Source organism: Zootoca vivipara, chromosome 1 (assembly GCF_963506605.1).
Source record: "Zootoca vivipara chromosome 1, rZooViv1.1, whole genome shotgun sequence".
Lineage (NCBI taxonomy): Eukaryota > Metazoa > Chordata > Lepidosauria > Squamata > Lacertidae > Zootoca > Zootoca vivipara.
The window spans coordinates 103,907,049-103,928,696 of NC_083276.1; the positions used below are offsets into that span (position 1 = coordinate 103,907,049).

At 43.5% G+C, this 21,648-nt stretch overlaps 1 protein-coding gene across 1 annotated transcript in view; it reads left to right on the plus strand.

Annotated features, from left to right (window-relative positions):
• The first annotated feature begins 8,296 nt into the window (after nucleotides 1–8,296).
• Nucleotides 8,297–21,648, plus strand: part of GALNT13 (polypeptide N-acetylgalactosaminyltransferase 13) — a 147,504-nt gene continuing 134,152 nt past the window's right edge. The window contains exon 1 of the mRNA XM_035131738.2: nucleotides 8,297–8,396. The gene's annotated coding sequence lies outside the window, so the exon portion shown is untranslated. The remainder of the gene's footprint in view (nucleotides 8,397–21,648) is intronic.

Here is a 21,648-nt window from a genome sequence, read left to right on the forward strand (position 1 = left end):
TCGCTCCACAGCGTGCAGTCATCCTGACGCATGCGTTGTGATGTCACAATGCATGACGCGCGCCAGGACAAGCCATGACGGACTGCACATGTCTGCACATGCACAGTCCTGCTCTCAGCCGCACTCTCTGAAGCAGAGTGTGCTACGGTGCGGGTTGTTGGGCGGCAGCGGCGGCAGCAAACCATGAACAAGCCTCTCTTTGCTCACGGGTTGCCACCACCTGGCAACCCGTTCTGTAGCGTGCTCTGCTTCTTCCTGTTCGGGCGGAGGAGGCCAGGGGCGGGCCAGGGGCCGGGGGTGCTGACCCTCCAAAGTGGTGGAGCTAGGGGCGGCCTGCCCCCTTTGCCCCTCCCTTGCTACATGCCTGCACACGCTGGGGGGGCGGGGCATGGAAGGCGAAAGGATCCTGCCTTGCCAGTCCAGTTCCCACCGTTGCCGCAGCCACAGCAAACCCCCCCCCATTGGAACTAAGCGGGGCCACACTTAGATGCCTGCCCTCCCACGCAGGGAGCAGCCTGGCCAGGGGATCATCCCAGCCTTGCAAAGTAGCTTGGGGTTGACAGCGTGGCGTGGCGTGGCGTGGCGTGGCGTGAGAAGGATGCAACAGCCATGCACCCTTTGATCCCAGCCTTGCAAAACCCTGCAAATCATTCAGATCAGACCCCAGCCACAGAGCAGCAGAGGCTGGCAGTTCAGTGTGAGGGCACATATGCAGTGCCCCCCAGAGAAATGTGCCCGGGCCATCACCCTGGCAGCCCACCATGCTATGCCCCTGTCCAGATGTTGGACAACCTCAGCCAGCATGGTTGGTGATTGGGGATGATGTGAGCTATAGTTCATCAACATCTGAAAGGCCACAGGTGTTCCCCACCCCTGTCCTAACTTCTCCTATGTTTCTGGGAACTTACTAGCAGAAGACAAATATGATGGCCTTGTTTACCCTGGTCCACAGCATCTGGTAGTTTCTCAAGGTCTGTTTGCCCCATATGCATGAAGGCTCCATTAGCTGTCGTGGCTAAATAAGGATCTATAAAGATGGCAACGTCCGAACGTCCGTCCCGCCCATTGCATCTGTGTGGTCAGAACAACGACAGCACAGTCACTGCAGAAAACTATTCATTTCAACTAATGCTGTCCAAATACGGCTTTTTCATTATCTGTCTTCAGTTCCACAGCTGCACATCCAGCTCGTGTGAGCATGAAGACAAACGAACGAACGAAGGAACACACACACAGCATATATGCCATGTAGCTATTGCAGCTGTGTTTATTTAAGTCACATCCACCAATGCTACCACTTGTCCACCCAGCTGTGCATAATTTGCTACAAGCTCTCTGACAATATATTGGAGAGAAGTCAGGCTTAGGATGTTTTTTCCTAATGACATGGCATAATGAAGCTGCTGTTGCCTCTCCAAACAATATGAAATGCTTCTCAGTTGAGAAGACTCTCTATTTAAGTTTCCAATCTAATTTGGGGATAAATGATTTACAATAGGGCACAAGATAATTTAGAAAACATCGTGCACTGTTTTTTTCTCTCCTTCTGACATCATTGTCCCTTGAGGACTCAACCCCCCCCCCCAAAAAAAACACCTAAGGACATCTCACATGAGTTTATGGACTGTTTCCATACATTTCCTTCTTTGACTTCATTTTGGGATGGTTATTGTATTGTATAAGCATATATGGGGTTTTTGGGGTTTTGTTTTTTTTAAAAAAAACACCTTTCTAGGACCTGTGAATTTAAATTTCCTTTCTGCTGATTCTTAGATTACCACCTGCCACCCAATTAGGGAAGCTCTATTAGGAGGATTGTGGTTCCAATTTCCTTATAACGTATCATGTAAATGGTTATGATTTGGAAAATGTATTGATCTTAAGAAGGAAATCACTTCTTCCACTGACAATTTGATTCATGATGTTATATTCATGACTGACTTTTAAAGATGGCCTTTTATTTCACTCCTGATTTGCTAAAATTATGTCTCAGTGGAAGAGCACTTGAGAGATTTCTATCTTCATCTTAGAGTAATTTTTATCTTTTATAATTAGCTTGCAATTCATATTTTCCTTCTTCTGCTATTCATACGCTCTGGAGCGTTATGTCTACATGGTTAGAATGAAAATAGACTTAAGCTTAATCTCTTCTGTATGTCCCATCTGTCATTTTTAGAAGACAATTTCCAAATTATTTTATTTTCAATATGCTCCTCTGCTGTTTGTTGCATCCATATATCTATATTTTCCAGAACCCACTGGCATTTATTCTCATCATTTCCTTTTGGGTGAAGTTGGCATCACATTAGCTATAAACATCTACGCTTTGTTCCTGAGTTCAGAAAGTGTTTGCTTTCAAAAGCATTCAGAATTAGTCTCTTTTTCTGCACTAGTTTGCAAAGGGGGCCGGGGGGGGGGGGCGGTTTTATGTTGCTTCTTGAATTTTTTCAGGATCCAAGCATTCTGCTCCATTAATGCTTTGGCTGTGGAAGGTCTGTAGTGTGACATATACCTCAGAGGGTGTTCCTATGCAAACACACTTGGGAGTAAACCCCCAGTGAACTTAATATTAAAAGGAACATTTACAAAGCCACTGAACTCAGTATTATTAATAAGAACATTTAGGAAGCCATTGAGTTAACTCTGCTGAGTTAAAATGGATGAAATGGGCATTCCGCCTTTCACTTCAGAATTTGAAATAAGCCGCATTTCTACAGAACATGATTTTTTCTTATTATTCTACAGTTATTTGTGTAATTTATTTTTCTCTGCAGTCTGACTGTGAAAAAATTCCTAGGCTGCCTCCTTCTCCCCACTGTTAAATTAGTTCCCCGCCTTTAATTGGTGTATGGTTTTATGTTCCCTGGATTGTTTTTTTTAAAAAGAACAGCTCTAAATGAGAAGCCAGAATAAAATTAATGAGAAGTCACAGGTAGCACAAAGCTATGTTTTAGACACTCCTACAAAGACTGACAGAGCTTTACTGAGATGAGTATGAAAGTAATAAACTTGTAATAAATGTCACCAAGATGGGTGCCCTGATTGGAAGAAAACTCACACACTCCTTTTCAGCCACTGAACCTGTCAGTTATACAAATGAAAATGCACATTGGGAAGAAATAGGCAATAAATCTTTTACTCAGGAGGAGAAAGTTTGATTGAACATGAAGAAATATGATGATAAGTAAATTAGCTTCCTGTTAATACCAAAGGTGGCTTCTTTTGAATACCAGCCAATCTGTCTTAGGACATAATGAATGTTTAATAAATATGCATATGAGGTGGGGTGGGGGTGTTTTTTTTTCCTTTTTACAATAATAGTGGGATTGCTCCAGAGGCCTCATCTGCACTATCCATTTAAAGCAGTTTCATACCACTTTCAACAGTCATGACGTCTCCCAAAGAAGCCTGGGGCATGGAGGTTGCTGAGGGTGTTGAGAGTTGTTAGAAGGCTCCAACCCCCCCACCCACCCAACAGAGCTACAATTCTCAGAGTAGGATTGATTGTTAATCCACTTTAGAAATTGGGAGAGGAATAGGGATCTCCTAACTGTTCTCAGCCCCGCTTGATGTCAGGTACTGGGCAGAGGAGGAATGGTGTAGACTGCCTCCCCAAGCTGACCCTTCCAGAGGATCAGACAGTTCAGAATTACAACAGGGGTTTGAGGGAGATCACAGCTCAGAGGCAGATGAGGGGGAAAGCTGGGAAATAATGGGAGAGGAGGAGGAGGAGGAGGAAGCAGCAGCAGGGGGGCAACAACTGACTGATACAGTGTCTTTAGAAAGCATTCCAGACCCTCTCTCTCCCAGAACCCGGCAAGCATTGAAAGTAGGAGAGCAAAGAGCTCAAAGGCAGAGGGCACTTCTCAGCACCCGTAGCGATGATGCATAAGAAGGTGGGAGAGACAGAGGGGGTGGAGACTCACTCAGAACAATGTCATTGTTCCAACAGGCTGCATTCCCAAGCCTCTCTCTGTGAATATTGAATGAAAAGCAGATGGTAAGGACTTTTCCTTGTCTTGTTCATTCCTGGCAACCTGATATGAGGGTTGGTTCCTCTGCCGCCTGACACTTAAGAAACTACAGCTCCCAGGATTCTTTGAGGGAAGCCACGGCTGCTTAAAGCGGTGTACTGCATATATGGCATATAAGGAAAATGGTTGACTATCAGACTTTGCCATCACAGTTGTATGTGTGTGTGTGTTTTTTTTAATTTCCCAGCTCTGGAGGAATTGAGTCCTTCTGTTATATAGTTGTGGTGGGCATGCCTTTGAATTTATTTTCAGTATCACACAGAACAGCAGCCTCCAGCTTCTACACAGAATAGGGCACTACACTCTCTACCACATTCAGCCTGATGAGAGTCAGGAAGATGAACTTGAGGAAAGTCTCTGCAGCTTCCTCACTTTCCCAGTGGAAGAAAAATGTCTGACACCACATGAGCACCAAGAAAACCTACAGAGTCAGCAGGGGCATTAGAACTAAAAGGACCAATGGATGGTTGGCACTTTAGGGTGAAATTGTCCAACCCTGGGATGCAAGGGTCATGGGGAATTTCATAAGGCAATGTTGTGCTGCTCTAGGTGTTTTTGGACTCCAACTCCCATCAGCCAGTGCAGTCAATGGTCTGGGATTACGTGAGTTGTAGTGCAGCAATATTGGGTGGGCCACAGGCCTCCCATCTCTGTCATAGGGCTTGAGTCTCTAATTAACAAGAGCTTTGCAAAAGAGCTTGGAAAACCTGGCAGAAGCTGTTTGCTTCCACTACATTAGCCTAGTGAAAGACAAAGCAAGCATGGAGCAGTGGGTGACGTGACTTTGGGCTTTACTAATCCTCCTCCCAGCTACTAAGAAGAAGAAAACAATCTCAGACAAAGAAGCAGAGGGAGCATTTCTAAAACAGAAAAGTGTTAAGACTGCCTCATTTGTTCCTTCCTGTGTATATCAATGTGGAAACACAAGATCTTCTAACCTCCATTCCCCTCCTTTTTTTCTTTCTACCTTGCACTCTGAATTTACTCTCCAGAGGCAATAAAGGTGAGACATCCAGTGCTGAAGTACCCAAGAAAATAGCTCAGATATTATATTGTGATAAATCACATGAACTAGACAGTATTCTCTAAGAGTCCTAAAAAAATTGAAGTCTTGAAAGAGCTGGACTACTGCCAAAAATACGTAGTTTATCATCGCACACAGCCACAATATTAGAACAGTGGACTGAGTGTCTCGTCTAGCTTTTTAAAAAGGTACTAAGATTTGTGTGAGGGACACAAAGGGAATACATTTCATTAAAATATGTGAATGCAAGGTTACTTCAACCTTCGTGTGTGTGTGTGTGTGTGTGTGTGTGAGAGAGAGAGAGAGAGAGAGAGAGAGAGAGACAGAGACAGAGACAGAGAGAGACAGAGAGAATCTCAAATTATCAAAGACTTTTAAAATAAGAATGTATTCCTCATCATAGTATTAGGTTGTTATCTGTCAAGAAAATCATTGTGCCATGCAAAATTAACAAGCAGCTTTGGTTTTTAAATGTAAAAACTACAACTTGTGAGCTTTATAACTGATATCAAAGCCTGGATTACATGTAGCTCTGCAGTCAAAATCATAATAAAATGAATAAATAGAATGTGGAATTTTCAGCAAATACTAGAGTAATTGAAATAATAACTCTTTTTGCTTTAACTCTGCTGACATGACAACCACAGTTGAAGGGATATAGAAGTGATTCTCCCTCCCCAAAAAAACCTTTCTTTTTTTAGAAACTAAAGAGAAGTTATTTATGTTTTTAATTTTTATTCAAGTGCATTTGACCTTGTGGATGCCTCCAATTAATAACCACCCACAGGAAAGAAAATCAGGTTAGAGCTCATCATCTGAACATCATCCTAGAATGCAATTCTAGAGGGTTATATATTGCAATTTAAACCAATAGCAATTTATTTTGCTATTGTATCTTTGATTATTTTTTTACATGGGTAAAAATGCCATGCTGCTTTTAAAAAAGAGAGGACACATAATTATACTGGGATATATCCATGAGTCCATTCTAATACTATGTGACATGGCATTTGAACATACTCTTCCTTTCTCACCCCAATTCCTTCTCCAACACACAGTGGCTCAATATCTCCATATCTTTTCTCTCCCTTTTATCTTTGTGCTGTGTGGATGAGGAAAGCCTTGTTGTCCTAAGAAGAAACTTTCCCAACTGGGTGCCATCCAGAAGTTGTTGGACTCTGATTCCCATCAGCCCCAGCCACCATGGGCAACAGTAAGGGAAGATGGGAGTTGTAGTCCCCCTGGTATCTGGAAGGTGGTACTGTATTAGGGTTGTCATCCTATTAATAAAAGCTTGGCAACTGGTCATATCAATTTTAATTGAATCAAAAAATGGAATAATTTTGTATAAAAACAACCACTGAAAAAATATATAAATTGGCTGGTTGTTGGTTTTTATTTTTTATTTTTATTTTTTAGATGATGGCCAAAGTCCACAGCAGTTTTCTTCTGTGAAGGAATGTCCCCTCTTCTATATGAGAGCAGGAGGAATTCCTGTTCTAACAAGGCACCTGTTGTTGGCATCCCTCTGTCTCGAAAGACTGAATTCCTTCTCCATCCCTAGTTGATATTCAGTCATTCACAATGCATAGCTGTCAACTTTTCCCTTTTCTCGTGGGGAATAAGGGAATTTCCCTTAAAAAAGGGGAAAAGTTGACAGGGACCCAGGTGGCGTTGTGGTTAAACCACTGAGCCTAGGGCTTGCTGATCAGAAGGTCGGCGGTTCGAATCCCTGTGACGGGGTGAGCTCCCGTTGCTTGGTCCCAGCTCCTGCCAACCTAGCAGTTCGAAAGCACGTCAAAATGCAAGTAGATAAATAGGAACCGCTACAGTGGGAAGGTAAACGGCGTTTCCATGTGCTGCTCTGGTTTGCCAGAAGCGGCTTTGTCATGCTGGCCACATGACCTGGAAGCTATACGCCGGCTCCCTCGGCCAATAATGCGAGATGAGCGCGCAACCCCAGAGTCGGTCATGACTGGACCTAATGGTCAGGGGTCCCTTTACCTTTATGACACAATGACCCCCTCCCCAAATCCCCTCTCTAGCCAGCCTCCACCAACCAGCTCACACCCCATAATATATGAGAGGTAAGGTTGCAGTGTTTACACTTGCTCACACTGAACCACATTTGCTGTTTTAGCGCCCCTATTTAACTTTAGAGAGATCCATCTGGAGCTGCTTGCAATTGCTTTGGTTTCTACCACGCTGAAACATTTATTGCCACCAGCAAAACTTGGGTCTCCTCACTGCTCACCTTTAACTACAAGTCATTTATGGACAAGTTTAAAAAGCACAGGTCCCAATAAAAATCCTTTGGGGAGTCCACTTCTTCCATCCTCTCCCCTGTGAGAACTGTACATTTATTTCTACTCTCTGCTTTCTTGGTTACCCAGCCATAACCATGGCCACCCAGGAAGATGCTTTTAGGAAAAACATTGAGCGGGTGATTCCCACCCCCACCCCCCATTGCCATCCCTTAAAAATAAAGCACTTCCTAGGTCCATGCATCGCGTAGCAATCCTACTGAGGATTCCCATGCCGATGAAAAAGCACGTCCCACTGCTTTGCACAAGGCTGCATTTCAAGTCCGCGCACCAGAAGAGCAGCATTAGCGGACTCAGGGCTCCAATCATCGCGGGAATCCCACCCCCAACCTTTTTTTCTTTGAGCTTCTGCCTCTGGGGAAGCGATTGGACGGCTGCGTGAAGGCGGCTCAAGAGAGATGCAGAAGGGCGGGCTGGTTACGTAAACAGACCTAGCGGCCGGAGGAAGAAGAAAGCTCTCCAGGCTTTTGCTCGGCAAGGGAAGGAGGCTCGGGAGGCGGGGCCAAAGCCTCCGCCACGCGCGCCGATTGGCCGGCTCCGCTCTCCCTTCTCTTCTTCTGTGGGTGAGGAGGAGGAGGAGGAGGAGAGGTTACGTAAAGGCTACCATCGTGCGCGAGCCGAGCCTCCCGGCGGCTCCTATAGGAGGAGCCGGGACGGGGGGGGCGTGACCTAGCCGCTTTTATCGCTGCCGCTGCTTATTATTATTATTCCTGGTACTAGTACCCACCCAGCGGCGCCGGGAGATGGCCAGGTGCTAAGAGGGAGCTCTCCCTCCGCCCCGGACTCGGAGGCGAAGCGGGCATCTTCTGCGAGATGAAGAAGCCTCCTCTGGCCGCGGGGGGAGCAGCGCGAAGGGCTTTCCCCGGGCGAGCGTGACCTTTCGAATTTGGGGGTGGTGGGGCAGTTTTTTTTGAGGGGGGCGGGAAGCGAGAATCTCACCCCCACCCCAAATCCTGCCGCTTCAAGTCTTTCCTCAAGAGGAACAGCGCGGCGAGGCGAGCTGTCTCTTCGCAGGTGAGCCGAAGGGGAGGGAGGGCGACTGAGGCGCCGCCGCCGCCGGGGTAGCTCCTTGGCAAGGGGTGTGCGGGTGCGGGTGTGCGTGTGTTGGGCGGCAGGGGTGCAGCACGGGAGACGGCGACGCTCGCAACTTCGGGCAGCGCTTCTGCTGCTCGCTCGTCTGGCGGCGGCTTCTTTTCTGGAGAGCGCGCGAGCCGAGGAGCTGAGAGAGCGGCGCGCGGCGGAGCTCCAGCTCCGGGGCTTGTTTGCAGAGGCTGCCAGGCAGGCAGGCAAGGCGAGCGAGGGAGCGAACGGCGACGGCAGCGGCCAGAACTTTCCCTCCTGTTTCTCGAGCAACGGGTGTGCATTTCACTGCAGCGTGGAGCCGTGTTTGGCGAGGAGAACGGGCCGTGGTTGGTGAGATGAGGGCGAGGAGGGCGCACTCGTCTTCCAGTCGGAAATAATAATAATAGAATGAGTGGTAATAATAATAATAATAATAATAATAATAATAATAATAATAATAATAATAATAATAATAATAATAGTCATAGCGTGCTTGCTGGCTCCTCTCCTTCGAAGGAGGTTCCGTAGCTCAGGCTGCCCGTTGTGCTCGGCCCGTTTGGCTGCTTCTTGGTGACACCGGGGGGGGGGATTGGGACGTCTCTTTCCAGACACAGCCGAGGATGCAGTGCGCCTTCCGTGGGACTCAGAGGTGCGCGCGGGTGTGTAAGAGAGATGAGGCGCAGGCAGTGTTGTGATGCTGGGTACGGTGCAATGCAAAGGTGGCCGGGAAACGAGGCGCCTTCCTTGATTCCCCTCCTCTCGCTGCCTGGTGGTGCTTTCTCAAGGAGAGCTCTGTGGGCTGCCTGCCCTGTGCTTCTTAGCTGCAGGTCATGGGGTGCGTGGCTGGGGAGATAAAGGACAGCTTGATTCGTGATGCCTCTCTCCCTCTCTCTCTCCCTCCCACTTCATTCCTGAGTGATTGTCAGTGTGAAGGGATTTTGTGACTCCAAAAGGATGCTTCTCTTCACGACCGGTTCAGATCGCCACTCATGTTTAACGATGAGCAAGGAGATACAGAGAGTTGGAAAATGTTCAGAATTAAAGGCTCGACTGGCATATAATGTGAAGGATGAGCCTTTTAATGGAGGGGTTCAGTCTTGGGATGTGTGCAAGAGGAGCTTTGAAGTATGCCTAAAGTGCCTTCTCCCACATCAATGGAGAACCATTTTTGGCCTTTTTGTTGGTATGAGATAGGGTGCAGAATACTCAGATTATATGTTCTTACACACACAGATGCTTGAACTACCAGACTTTTCATTTATAAAAATTAATCACTTGGTTTGCCTTAATATTCTCCCATCGCCCTTTAAATATTTTGTGTACAGTTGCTTCTTGGCTTTCTGTTACTTGACAAAATAAGGGGCACTGTTTCCAATACCACCCCATTTGGGGGAGGGGGAGGGAAAGTATGTAGTAAAGGTATCTGTGAAGGATGCAAAATCTTAGCCAAGAACATCATTGCCTTTAGAAAGATGACTCTGTATGTTTCTAACATGTTTTGTAAATCTTGTATGCACTTGTGCAAAGCCTAGATGGCTTGTATATACTGTATATATATATTCCACACAGATAGACCCAAATCGCAATGGAGCTAAGTAAGTGTGTTTGGGATTGCAGAAAGATTCTATGCACGCTTGGTTGAAACTGATTGCAGTACTGAGTATTCTTCCTTCAGAGTCAGCTCCAGTAGAATTCACCCCTGAGCAAGTGTGCAGAAATCTCACTAAACTGCAATTCTGTAGTTCAGGGCATGTGTCTCCCTTTCCCCTCACTGATGAAAAACCAAGACTTCTGTAACATCTTCAAAACCACATTTGTGCCCACAGTTCTAGAAGAGTTAGAACAGAAAATAAGTTTGGTGTTTCAAAGTCATGGTAGATGATAGAGGTACTTCAAAGTCATGGTAGGTGGCATAGATTGTTCTAAGTGAGCCTCTGGGAATATGATACACAGCAAGAAATTTGTGTAAAAATCAATGATCTGAAACAATATTTGGCTAAATATAAAGTTTCACCTACTAGCAATAGCTTGAGGGATGCAACATTCAGACTTCAGGAAGCTGGGAAACCCTTTCCATCAAACTACTTGGACCTTATACTGATTCATTGTTTCACAAAATAAATAAAGCTTGAAATACTTTTTTCTTTCTTTCTGAAAATCGATTGTAAAGCAGACACATGCTGACATGTGTTGCTTGGATATTGTTGTAGAATTCTGATTTTACTACTGTTTCTTTACTACCTTATTCTCCCCCTATAAAAAAACCCTTTCATTTTGACTGGATTTCTTTTTAAGAATAGATGTCTTTGCCATAGGCAGGTGCCAAGATCAAAGCATTCTATGAGTGCTAGACAGCAAATCTGGGTTTGAATATGAATATTGAGTCTATCATTAGTCTTGAGGAAATGTAGCATAATGATAAAACAGAATATTATATATCTGGTCTTGGAGGAGAGTCATGCAAGGAGTCAGAACAGAAACTGCTACCCTTTAGAAGAATAAAGCTGGAAATAAGAATGATATGTCATGCACTGTTTTGTTCAACACACACTTTCAGCTTAAGGCTTCCAAGAAAATATAGTTTATCAGTGTTGATTTGTGGCTCTTAAGCTGCCAAGGGGTGGAGGGATTTGCCAGGGCAGAGTGGGGTTACTGCTTCAGGGTGTCAAGAAAAATCTGCAGGTGATTGGAGGAAGAGGCATTTGTGGGGTGTTCTGCCTCAACTGCTAAAATATCTTGATTGGCCTTGGGTACTGTGCACCTTGACTTGGGGAGAAGTGCACAATTTGCTGCACAACCACAGGCAGCTAAATGCTTTGGGTTGGCTCTAGGGGTTGCCCATTGGAGCAAATATTGAAGGGTGTGTGTGCTATAGGCTTTAAGAGCCTGTTATTCCAGGCTGACATATATTTCATGTTTGTTTGACAGCTTATGATTTACTCATTTTTAATTTCATTGCATTCTTCCACCATGGAACCTACAGTGGACCAGAGGTAGTGACCAAACCAGGCACTGACCAGGCCTGTTTAGGCTCAGCAGGATAGTGGTTTTGTGTGCCTTAGGAAACATACCCTGGAGCCTAGAGTGTGAGGTTTACTGGATGAGAGCTAGTGGAGCACGATGGATTTGAGTTTGAAGCCTTTAACAGCCATAGTCTACCTTCAGGAGAGGGAGGGAGGTGGACATGATCCATCATTTCTATCAGTGCCCTCCTTGGTACGATGACAGTTTCAACTTGAGTTCTGCAAAGTTTCACAAGAACGGAGGACCTAGCATGGTAACAGTGCCTGGATAGAGGAGGGACTTCACATGGCCTTTGTCTCTGAAACCGGGATGCTACATTTCAGTTTTTGTATGTCCCTTGAAATTAAAAAATCTGGCTATAATGGCAAGGCTGGAGTAACATTGAATTAGTGGGACTTGCTTCTAAGTAAGCATACTTAGGCCTGCTATCACTTTGTCCCTTTTTATGCAAATGGTCCAGAAACAAAAGATTTCTAACAGCAGTGTTCTTAACCTAGAAATCTACCTTTGAATGGAAACTAGTGGAATTTATATTTCCCAAAGCTCTGTGGTTCTTCATCCCAGTATCTGTAGATGTAGCCCAGGCATCCCCAAACTGCGGCCCTCCAGATGTTTTTGCCTACAACTCCCATGATCCCTAGCTAACAGGACCAGTGGTCGGGGAAAATGGGAATTGTAGTCCAAAACATCTGGAGGGCCGAAGTTTGGGGATGCCTGATGTAGCCGGAAGTCTGCATAGCATTCAGGAAAACCTCAGGGAAAGTCTGCTACTTCTTTTCGTGCTCCATCTTGAGGTAGATCCCAGTGCAGTTTTTATCCCAAGGCAGCCTGATGGAAGATTTTTGAAGCCTTAGAACATCTGCAAACTTAAAGCATCACAAAGTATGAATACAGGATACAAATGCAATACTAAGGAGGGAAATGGGATAGGCTATCCTTTGTTGGGTGTGCACTTGATGTCAAACCCATGGTTAGGTTTCACATTTAATGTGGATTATCCATTCAGTAGGTTTTGCTCATGAATCTTAACATCCACGGGTCATTGAGGAGGGTCTTCTTTGCATCCTGCCACCACCTGAAGTTCAGTTGGTGGATATGTGGGAGAGGACCTTGTCCACAGAGGTGTCCATAGAATCATAATAGAATCGCAGAGAGATGGAAGGGACCTCAAAAGTAATCAAGGTGGCCCATATAGGGTTTGAACCTGCCATCTTGGTGTTATAAGCAGTACTCTCTAACCAACTGAGCTAATTGTCAGCAGTCCAGAGTTTGAGTAACTCAGAAGGTCTGCTTTGTGCTCTTCCTGATGACCAGGTTATTATCATCTTTATTTCAATGGGACTTTGAGCTTAGCTGAACTCTGCTTTTCTAAAATAACAACCACTACTCAAATTTCTACTGCTTCCTTAGTTTATATATTGTATGTATTAGGTTTTAATCTAGTAATAAATACACAATCTCGGGCACTATTAATAAATGTGTCTCCCATATGTTTAAATTTTGAGATCTTGCATTCAGATCCCCCTAAGGTTACACCTCTTCCACTAAGATTCATGATCATTCATGGGTAATTAGTTATAAAAATAGTTTATACTTCTGTTGGACATATGGTATTGAATAGCAGAATCAGCCACTGAATCTCTCATTAAACTTCATTTGTTGCAAAATGAAGAGAAGCTGAATATTTGGGTGCTTACTAATCGCCTGAAAATACTGAACGAAAAATGATTAATGAGACGGGAATAATCAGGATAAACCTATAGAAAAGGGGGTAAAATAATAGTTATTAGGTGACTACTGCATTTTGAACATGCCCTCTTCTGGTGTGTGTGTGTATGTGTGTGTGTGTGTGTGTGTGTAGGTGTGTAGGTTTCATTTTGGTTTGCAAGTAGTTCAGCCTGAGCAGTACTGTGTTCACTGGTAATAACCACCAGATATCAACATATTGTTATTTTTATTTCAGCAGACAGTTTTGTGTGGGGTGTTTGTTGAAAACCCATGTATTTCTGTAGAGTTGCCAAATTTCTGTGCTTTTATATAGGTGGACTTTTCCCTCCCTCCTTCTTTCTTAAGGTGAAAGTGCTAGGGTGGGTTTTAAAAAAATGTTAGCAGTTCCTATTGGGGGAACACCACCCAGCTGTTAATGCACTAGTTGTGCATTTTCTTGTTACGCAGCAAAGAACAGCTGTGAAATAGACATGCTTTTCCTGCAACATCTGTATCACCTTGGGAGAAGTGCTTTCACTGTAGATGTGAAAATGATAATTGAGTTTAAAGCCACTTTGGCAATTTCACCTTTTCAGACTCCCCCCCCCCAACACACACCTCCCCATCACTGCAGAGGAGAGGGGAGGGAAGGGAAGGGAAGTACCTAGTCTCATGTTCATTGACAAAACATTTTCTATTGCTTTGAAAGAAAGTTTGCATACGGCTGTTACTGACTTCTGCTCAGCACCTGTGTAGGTGGTGCCTACCTGTGCATGTGTGGCCTCCTCTCCCCACCCCCACCCTCACTTCTCTTTAAAAGGCTTCTGCTTCAAATTCTTGATCTCTAATTGCTAAAGAGTTAGGCTGATCATATACAATGTGTTGGGAAGAGGGTTCTTATATCTTAACATCTGTGGGACAGGGATGAGAAAATCTACAGCTGCTGAAGTTGTCTTTTCGACAGGCATTCATAGAACCATAGAATTGTAAAGTTGGAAGGGACCCCAAGGGTCATCTTAGTCCAACCCTCTGCAGTGCAGGAATCTTCTGCTCAACATGTGGCTGAAACCCATAATACCCTGAAATCCAGATTCTCATGCTCTATTGACCGAGCTAGCAAAAGCCCAGTGAAAAGCCACAGGAGGGTTCACTTCTTAAGTACAGAATCTCATCACTATGAAGAAACTTCGGCTAAAGTTTATAGTTTAACGAGTCTCTCTCTATCTCTCTTTCTCTCTCTGTTCACATGCTGGCAACAGAAGGTATATATATATATATATATATATATATATATATATATATATATATATATATGTGTGTGTGTGTGTGTGTGTGTGTGTGTGTGTGTGTGTGTGTGTGTTAATATGTTTCATTATTATCAACTTTATCAACTCAGTTGCTACATTTTTTAAAAAAGAGTTAACATGTTTCATTATCATCAACTCAATTGTTACATATGATAATTGTTTCAAAAGCTTGTGAAATGACAATATTAGTGTAAAAAGAACTACAGTAACTGTATTTGGTTGAGGCATTTACAGGACATGGTGCCAATAACACTAGAATCATAGAGAATCATAGAATCATAGAGTTGGAAGAGACCACAAGGGCCATCCAGTCCAACCCCCTGCCAAGCAGGAAACACCATCAAAGCATTCTTGACATGTGGCTGTCAAGCCTCTGCTTAAAGACCCCCAAAGAAGGAGACTCCACCACACTTCTTGGCAGCAAATTCCACTGTCAAACAGCTCTTACTGTCAGGAAGTTCTTCCTAATGTTTAGGTGGAATCTTCTTTCTTGTAGTTTGAATCCATTGCTCCGTGTCCGCTTCTCTGGAGCATCAGAAAACAACCTTTCACCCTCTTCTATATGACATCCTTTTATATATTTGAACATGGCTATCATATCACCCCTTAACCTTCTCTTCTCCAGGCTAAACATACCCAGCTCCCTAAGCCGTTCCTCATAAGGCATCGTTTCCAGGCCTTTGACCATTTTGGTTGCCCTCCTCTGGACACGTTCCAGCTTGTCAGTATCCTTCTTGAACTGTGGTGCCCAGAACTGGACACAGTACTCCAGGTGAGGTCTGACCAGAGCAGAATATAGTGGTACTATTACTTCCCTTGATCTAGATGCTATACTCCTATTGATGCAGCCCAGAATTGCAATGGCTTTTTTAGCTGCTGCATCACACTGTTGACTCATGTCAAGCTTGTGGTCTACCAGGACTCCTACATCCTTTTCACATGTACTGCTCTCAAGCCAGGTGTCTCCCATCCTGTATTTGTGCCTTTCATTTTTTTGCCCAAGTGTAGTACTTTACATTTCTCCTTGTTAAAATTCATCTTGTTTGCTTTGGCCCAGTTGTCTAATCTGTTAAGGTCATTCTGAAGTGTGATCCTGTCCTCTGGGGTATTAGCCACTCCTCCCAATTTGGTGTTGTCTGCAAACTTGCTCAGGATGCCCTCAAGCCCATCATCCAAGTCATTGATAAAGACGTTGAATAAGACTGGGCCCAAGACAGAACCCTGTGGCACCCCACTAGTCACTACTCCCCAGGATGAAGAGGAGTCATTGATGAGCACACTTTGGGTTCGGACAGTCAGCCAGTTACAAATCCACTGAATGGTAGCATTGTCTAACCCGCATTTTACCAGCTTCTTTACAAGAATATCATGGGGCACCTTGTCAAAGGCCTTGCTGAAATCAAGATAGGCTATATCCACAGCATTACCTTCATCTACCAAGCTTGTAATTCTATCAAAAAATGAGATCAGATTAGTCTGACATGCCTTATTTTTCAGAAACCCATGCTGACTTTTAGTGATCACAGCGTTCCTTTCTAGGTGCTCACAGACCGTTTGCTTAATGATCTGCTCTAGAATCCTTCCTGGTATTGATGTCAGGCTGACTGGGCAGTAATTGTTTGGGTCCTCTCTTCCCCCCCTTTTGAAAATAGGGACAACATTTGCCCTCCTCCAGTCTGCTGGGACTTCACCTGTTCTCCAGGAATTCTCAAAGATTATTGCCAGTGGTTCTGAAGTCACCTATAATAGTCAGGGATTACTGTTTTCTTCTTAAAACAAGCTTATATATTTATGTGGATTTTTTTTGTCTTACTCCTCTTGAAGTTTACTGGCTTGAAAGGTTTTTGCTAAAGCTGCTGCTCTTTGAAGCAGTTTTCCTTTACATCTTCACTTTAGATCTAGGTACTCTTGTTTTTGTTTTGGATGACATAGGATTGCGGAAAGGCATTTGAACCTGCATTGATGATTATAGAACCTTATGCATGTACCAATATCAAAAGAACATTGATTTTCTTTTCTTTTAAAAATGAATGAACTGAAAAATGAGATGGGCATTAAATGCAAAACCATAACTTGGTTTATTGAATGGAATTGCATATCTAATTGTGAGACAATGCTTTATCCAAACCTTGAATAGATTGCTGCAGGTAAAACCTGCAAACTAGTTGAATTACTAAGCAGGAATTAAACATTGTGTTGCGACAATAATTTCAACCTTGCACAGTTTATGGGGCTCAATAGTCGAATCGCACCCCCTTGAGTCTAATAGTCAACTGTAGTTGGAGGCAGGAACATGGTAGCATGTAGCCCTATCCTGTCTCTTTTTCCTTTCCATTTAGCTTTGCACATGTGACATTGGGCAAATTAGCTGCTACATTATGAAGCAAGACTAGTCTGAGGTACAGTAGGTGTGGCTGCAATGTGAACTAATGGTTTTGAGTTAAATATGTTGTGGAATCAACAGCAGCATCCCTTCACAACTTGATATTTTTGCTTATAGTGAATGCCAGATATTGCATGTTAGCTTTAAAAGCAGGAATGGGGAACCTTTGGCTTTCCAGATGTTGTTTGAGGAATGCATGCAGTGTTCGGTATATGGTCCTGTTGCTGGTTATCCACATCCCACATGGTGTTCTTTCCCCATGAAATGGGTGGAAGTGTAAGGGATTAGGGCATTTAACATTGATGTTACATACTTACCTAGCCAGGATTTGAAAAATCTAGAAGGGGAGTGAGAGTTTTTCCAGAAAATCATATGTGCTTCTTGGTGCGCATGCCTTTTGACATAATGTCATGGCCTTCTCAAGCTTCGTGTGAGCTTCTGTAGAAAACGTTTGCTGTGGCAGGTTGTGTAATAGGAAACCTTTAAAAAACACAGAACACACTTATTTTCTAAAGTTAGTCTTTCTGTAATGTAAGAGTAATGCAAACAATACAGCAACTGGGGTGCCATTCATGTGTAAAAGATCTACTCGATAAGAATGTGCATTCTAACCACATTCTATTTTCTCTTCAATTCTGCATTTTTGTTGGTTTTCCACTATGGCTTTTTTTAAAGAGAACTCATTGCACATGCCTCATATACAGAGAAGTGCCCCCCCCCGGCAGCTTAAATTCAAATATTTGGAGAAAATAATAGAATCATAGAATTGTAGAGTTGGAAGTGACCACAAGGATCATAGTCCAACCACTTGCAATATAGGAATCTTTTGCCCAACATGGGGCTCAAACCCACAACCCTGAGATTAAGAGACTCATGCTTTACTGCCTGAGCTATCTACAGGGCTTTAGTAAAAAAAAAAACAAAAAAACTGTGAGGACATGAGTTTGGACTTGCTAAACAGTTACTCTGGATAGGGATGGGACCTAAACACCAATTTGGTTGCCTAAAAATCTGAGATATCTTCACCCATAGGTGCCAACTCCCTGGGTGCCTGAGCACCCACAAATTTCAGTGCCAGGGCCATACATGCTGCATGGCACCCATGGCCTTGGGCACCCACAATCGTGGGGCCAAGCTGGGACTCCTGACTCTGTTTCAACAAACTTTTAGTGTGTAAACCATGTTTGGAAGTAAGTCCCATTTATCTCAGTTCCACTTTCTATGAAAGAATTGGTCTACCAAGCCCTTGTTACAAAGCCTATGGAAGCTGCAGTGTCTGTTGAAGATACTGCATTTTCATTGGTCTCGCCGGTCAATTTAATCCAGCCCCTGTGGCAGTATATGTCATGGGGTAAAATCCCACAAAAAACTCAGCACCTTCAATCCTAAAAAAAGCTGAACAACCTTGCGTTAAAAAAGCTGAACAACTTCAATCCTAAAAAAGCTCAACAACTTTGGTTGGCCCTCACACATGTTCACTTCATCAAATCTGGCCCTCTTTGAAAAACGTTTGGGCACCCCTGCTGTAGTAGCTTTGAGGGGAAAGAACCTGTTGTCATTATGACAACAGACCATCATGTGGAATCAAATTAAGGTAATATCCAGCACTTTTTTGGGGGAGAGGGAATAGCTGATTCCTTATGTACTTTGGCTGCAGGTTAAATGACCAAAGGCAGCAATATGCATATCACAGCAATCATAAATGGAATAAGTGCACCACCTTAATGGATTTTTATGGACAGAAAACTTATTGGTAGAATATCTCAAACTGAGCAATGGTGACATGTTTATGTATCCTGATCTATCTTGTTTATTTAATGGCCTTTAGAAATACAAAATATATGTAGCTGTAGTATGCTTGCATTTATTGAAAGGTACCTTAAGTAGCCCTCCCCCCAACTCAGTTTTTGCCAACTCATTTTCTGTGAATTGTGAAAGACCTTAAAAGTTTAAAATATGTTATAAAGCTGGAAACTGTACAATAGAAGTGTCAGAGATTCATCTTCATGCATCTACCTGCAATGGGATAAAGCCCCAGCCATAGATCTAAGTTATTGTCTTTTAAAATTATTTTTGCTTCCCTCCAACTGTGGCTAAAATTGATGTTCACTTTAAAACTTCCTCTTTTCTTCTCATTCCCATGTGAAAAGCATGACGTATGCATACAAATTGCTCCTAGGGGAAGATCTAAGGCCCTTGCATGTTGTGTGAGGGAACACCTTACTAGTAAGGACACAGGTGGGGTGGCAGAGTGGCTGCTAGGCTTCTAAAGAAGAGGCAGATGGTCATGTCTCGCTTGTCAAGTGTAAGATCTTACTTTAGCTGCAGCTGCATAAACTGTGCTTCACGTTGCTGCAGATTAAATGGAGAAATAAGATTGGAGCTGTAAAACATTACTTTGCCAAGTAGTGAGGTTTTTAGGAAGTGTGTTCTGTTTTCTGTGAGGTATCACTTAATCAATTAGAGTTGCTGCTTTTAAAAATAGCACTCCAAACTGAGGTGGGACAACTACCTTATTCTTAAACCCTTAGGTGGAAAAACCTGTGAGGATTGCCGTTATATCTAGAGCAGCAGAGGAAAGTAGTTGAGTTGCACTACAGCACTAAAATGGGCAGTTGAATTGAAAGAGAGATAATGTTAAGGTTGTGTTAGTGATGACATTCTGTTGTGCATGTCAACCTGCATATTTTCGAGCAGTGTTCTAAATTAGCCAGGTGAATTTTTCACCTGGCTATTGGCCACTTGCAACCAAGTGAAGATGCCTCTGCACCAAGATGACACCTGACATCTCCACATCTGGAGGTGCATGCCTGGGAATCATTGGATCTTGACTGGTTTCACACACTAATACCACATCCTGTAGAATTCTATCAGTTATATTTTATCTGCACAATCAGAATGAATTTCAGGAACCAAGATGGTTTTTTTTCTGTGCAGCCTGAGCATGAGCAGTGAACAACATTTTAGTTAATTGTTGTAGTTTGTCTTCACTTACCCCATCCCACTGCCTTGATCACAGTTGTATAGAATATTCTTAGGTGATGAATGGTCTGTGTCACCATTAAGAAAAGGAGCTCAGAATAGGCCAGTATATATGGTGGACTGTCCCTGGATCAAGTGACTTTTCTTCTTTAAGCTCTCAAAGTTCTTAACCTAGCTCAAGGTTGTCATCTGAACTAGCCAGGTGTTAAACTGATAATCAATCACAGTCAGTCCATCATTTGAAAAATTAGATTTTTAGAGCCATCTTTCCCAAAAATGGCAACTGGACATTCAGGTTTGGCCACTGTAACCTTCGTTTACAGAGCTATTTGGTTCCTGGTAGCACCCGCCCTGTTGAACGCCCTCCCACCAGATGGAAAAACAACTACCTTTTAGAGAAGACCTGAAGGCAGCCCTGTTTAGGTAAGCTTTTAATCTTTAAGAAATTAGTGTATTCTAAGATTTCTGTTGGAAGCTGCCCAGAGTAGCTGGGGAAACCCAGCCAGATGGGGTGGAGTATAAATAATAAATTATTATTATTATTGTTATTATTATTATTATTATTAGCATTTCTAACACTGCATCAGAGAGTCTTGTGGCACCTAAAATACTAACACATTAAGATCTGGCAAGTATAGCTTTACTTCCGTATGCTAAAAGGATAGTTTCTATTAAACTAATTTAAGCGGGCTGTGGAAATAAATGACTAAAATATCATCCATTAGAAGATGATTTTCACCTCTTTGCTGCCAAAAATCTTGGGAACAGAGATTTGACAATTGTTCTTAGCATTAAATATCCACTCTTTAACCCTGAGTACTAAATTCCAGATAAAATAAGAGATCTATTTTAGATATAGTCTTTAGATAGCTTAAAGGAAAGCTACAGTAATCTTCTCACGAAAATGTTGGAGGGAACTTGAGAGGAAGAACCACTAGTACTGTTTTGTGTATGAATTCACACTGTTGTGTAGTATTTGTGTGTATCTCAGTGGTGCTCAGGGCAGCTAGCAACAACAACAAAGGGTAGATTCTATAGTTTTTCTTACGTTTCCAAGAAATTGTGCAAATGGAAGCACATCTGTGGGTTTAGTTTTACTATTCTCTCACAATGCTCTAGTGCAGTTTTTCCAAATCTGCAGTTTCCAGATATTGTTCTACAGCCCTAATTATTGGCCATCCTGGCTGGGGATGATGGGGGCTGTAGTCCTACAATATCTGGGGACCAAAGTTTGTCAAAGGCTGCTGTCATGTAACCTTTCAACAGGTATGGAACTGCAGCTTTTGGATCAAACACATTATTATGCATAGCCTTTCTGTAGTTAACATACATTTCTCAGTAGCCCTAAGGACAACACTGCCAGGTAGGTTAGTACCATTATCCTCATGTAGCACACAGGGCAGTCTCGAGCAGGTCCGCCGCCCTGGCGCTGAGGGGCGGAGATCACTCCGGCGCCCCCGCCCTCGCAGGGCGCAGGATGGTTTCCGTGCGGCTTTGCCACGCGGCGCCCTGCCTACTGGCCTGGCACCCTAGCACACCGCACCACCGGGGGTCTACCTAGAGCAGGCCCTGGTTGCACATTTGTTTGGCGTGTGTGTGTGAGAGAGAGAAGGCGGGGTGGAAAATTGTCTTGCCCAAGGCCTGTAAGTGATATTGTGCCAGACATAATATCTGGGGATTTCCTGGTTAAATGGAACATGCTCCCAAGCAAATGTGCATAGGTTTGCAGCCTGAGTTTCTTAGCTTCTAATTTACACTAGTTACACTATTAGCTTTTTAAAGTTATGCGGTCCTTTGCACA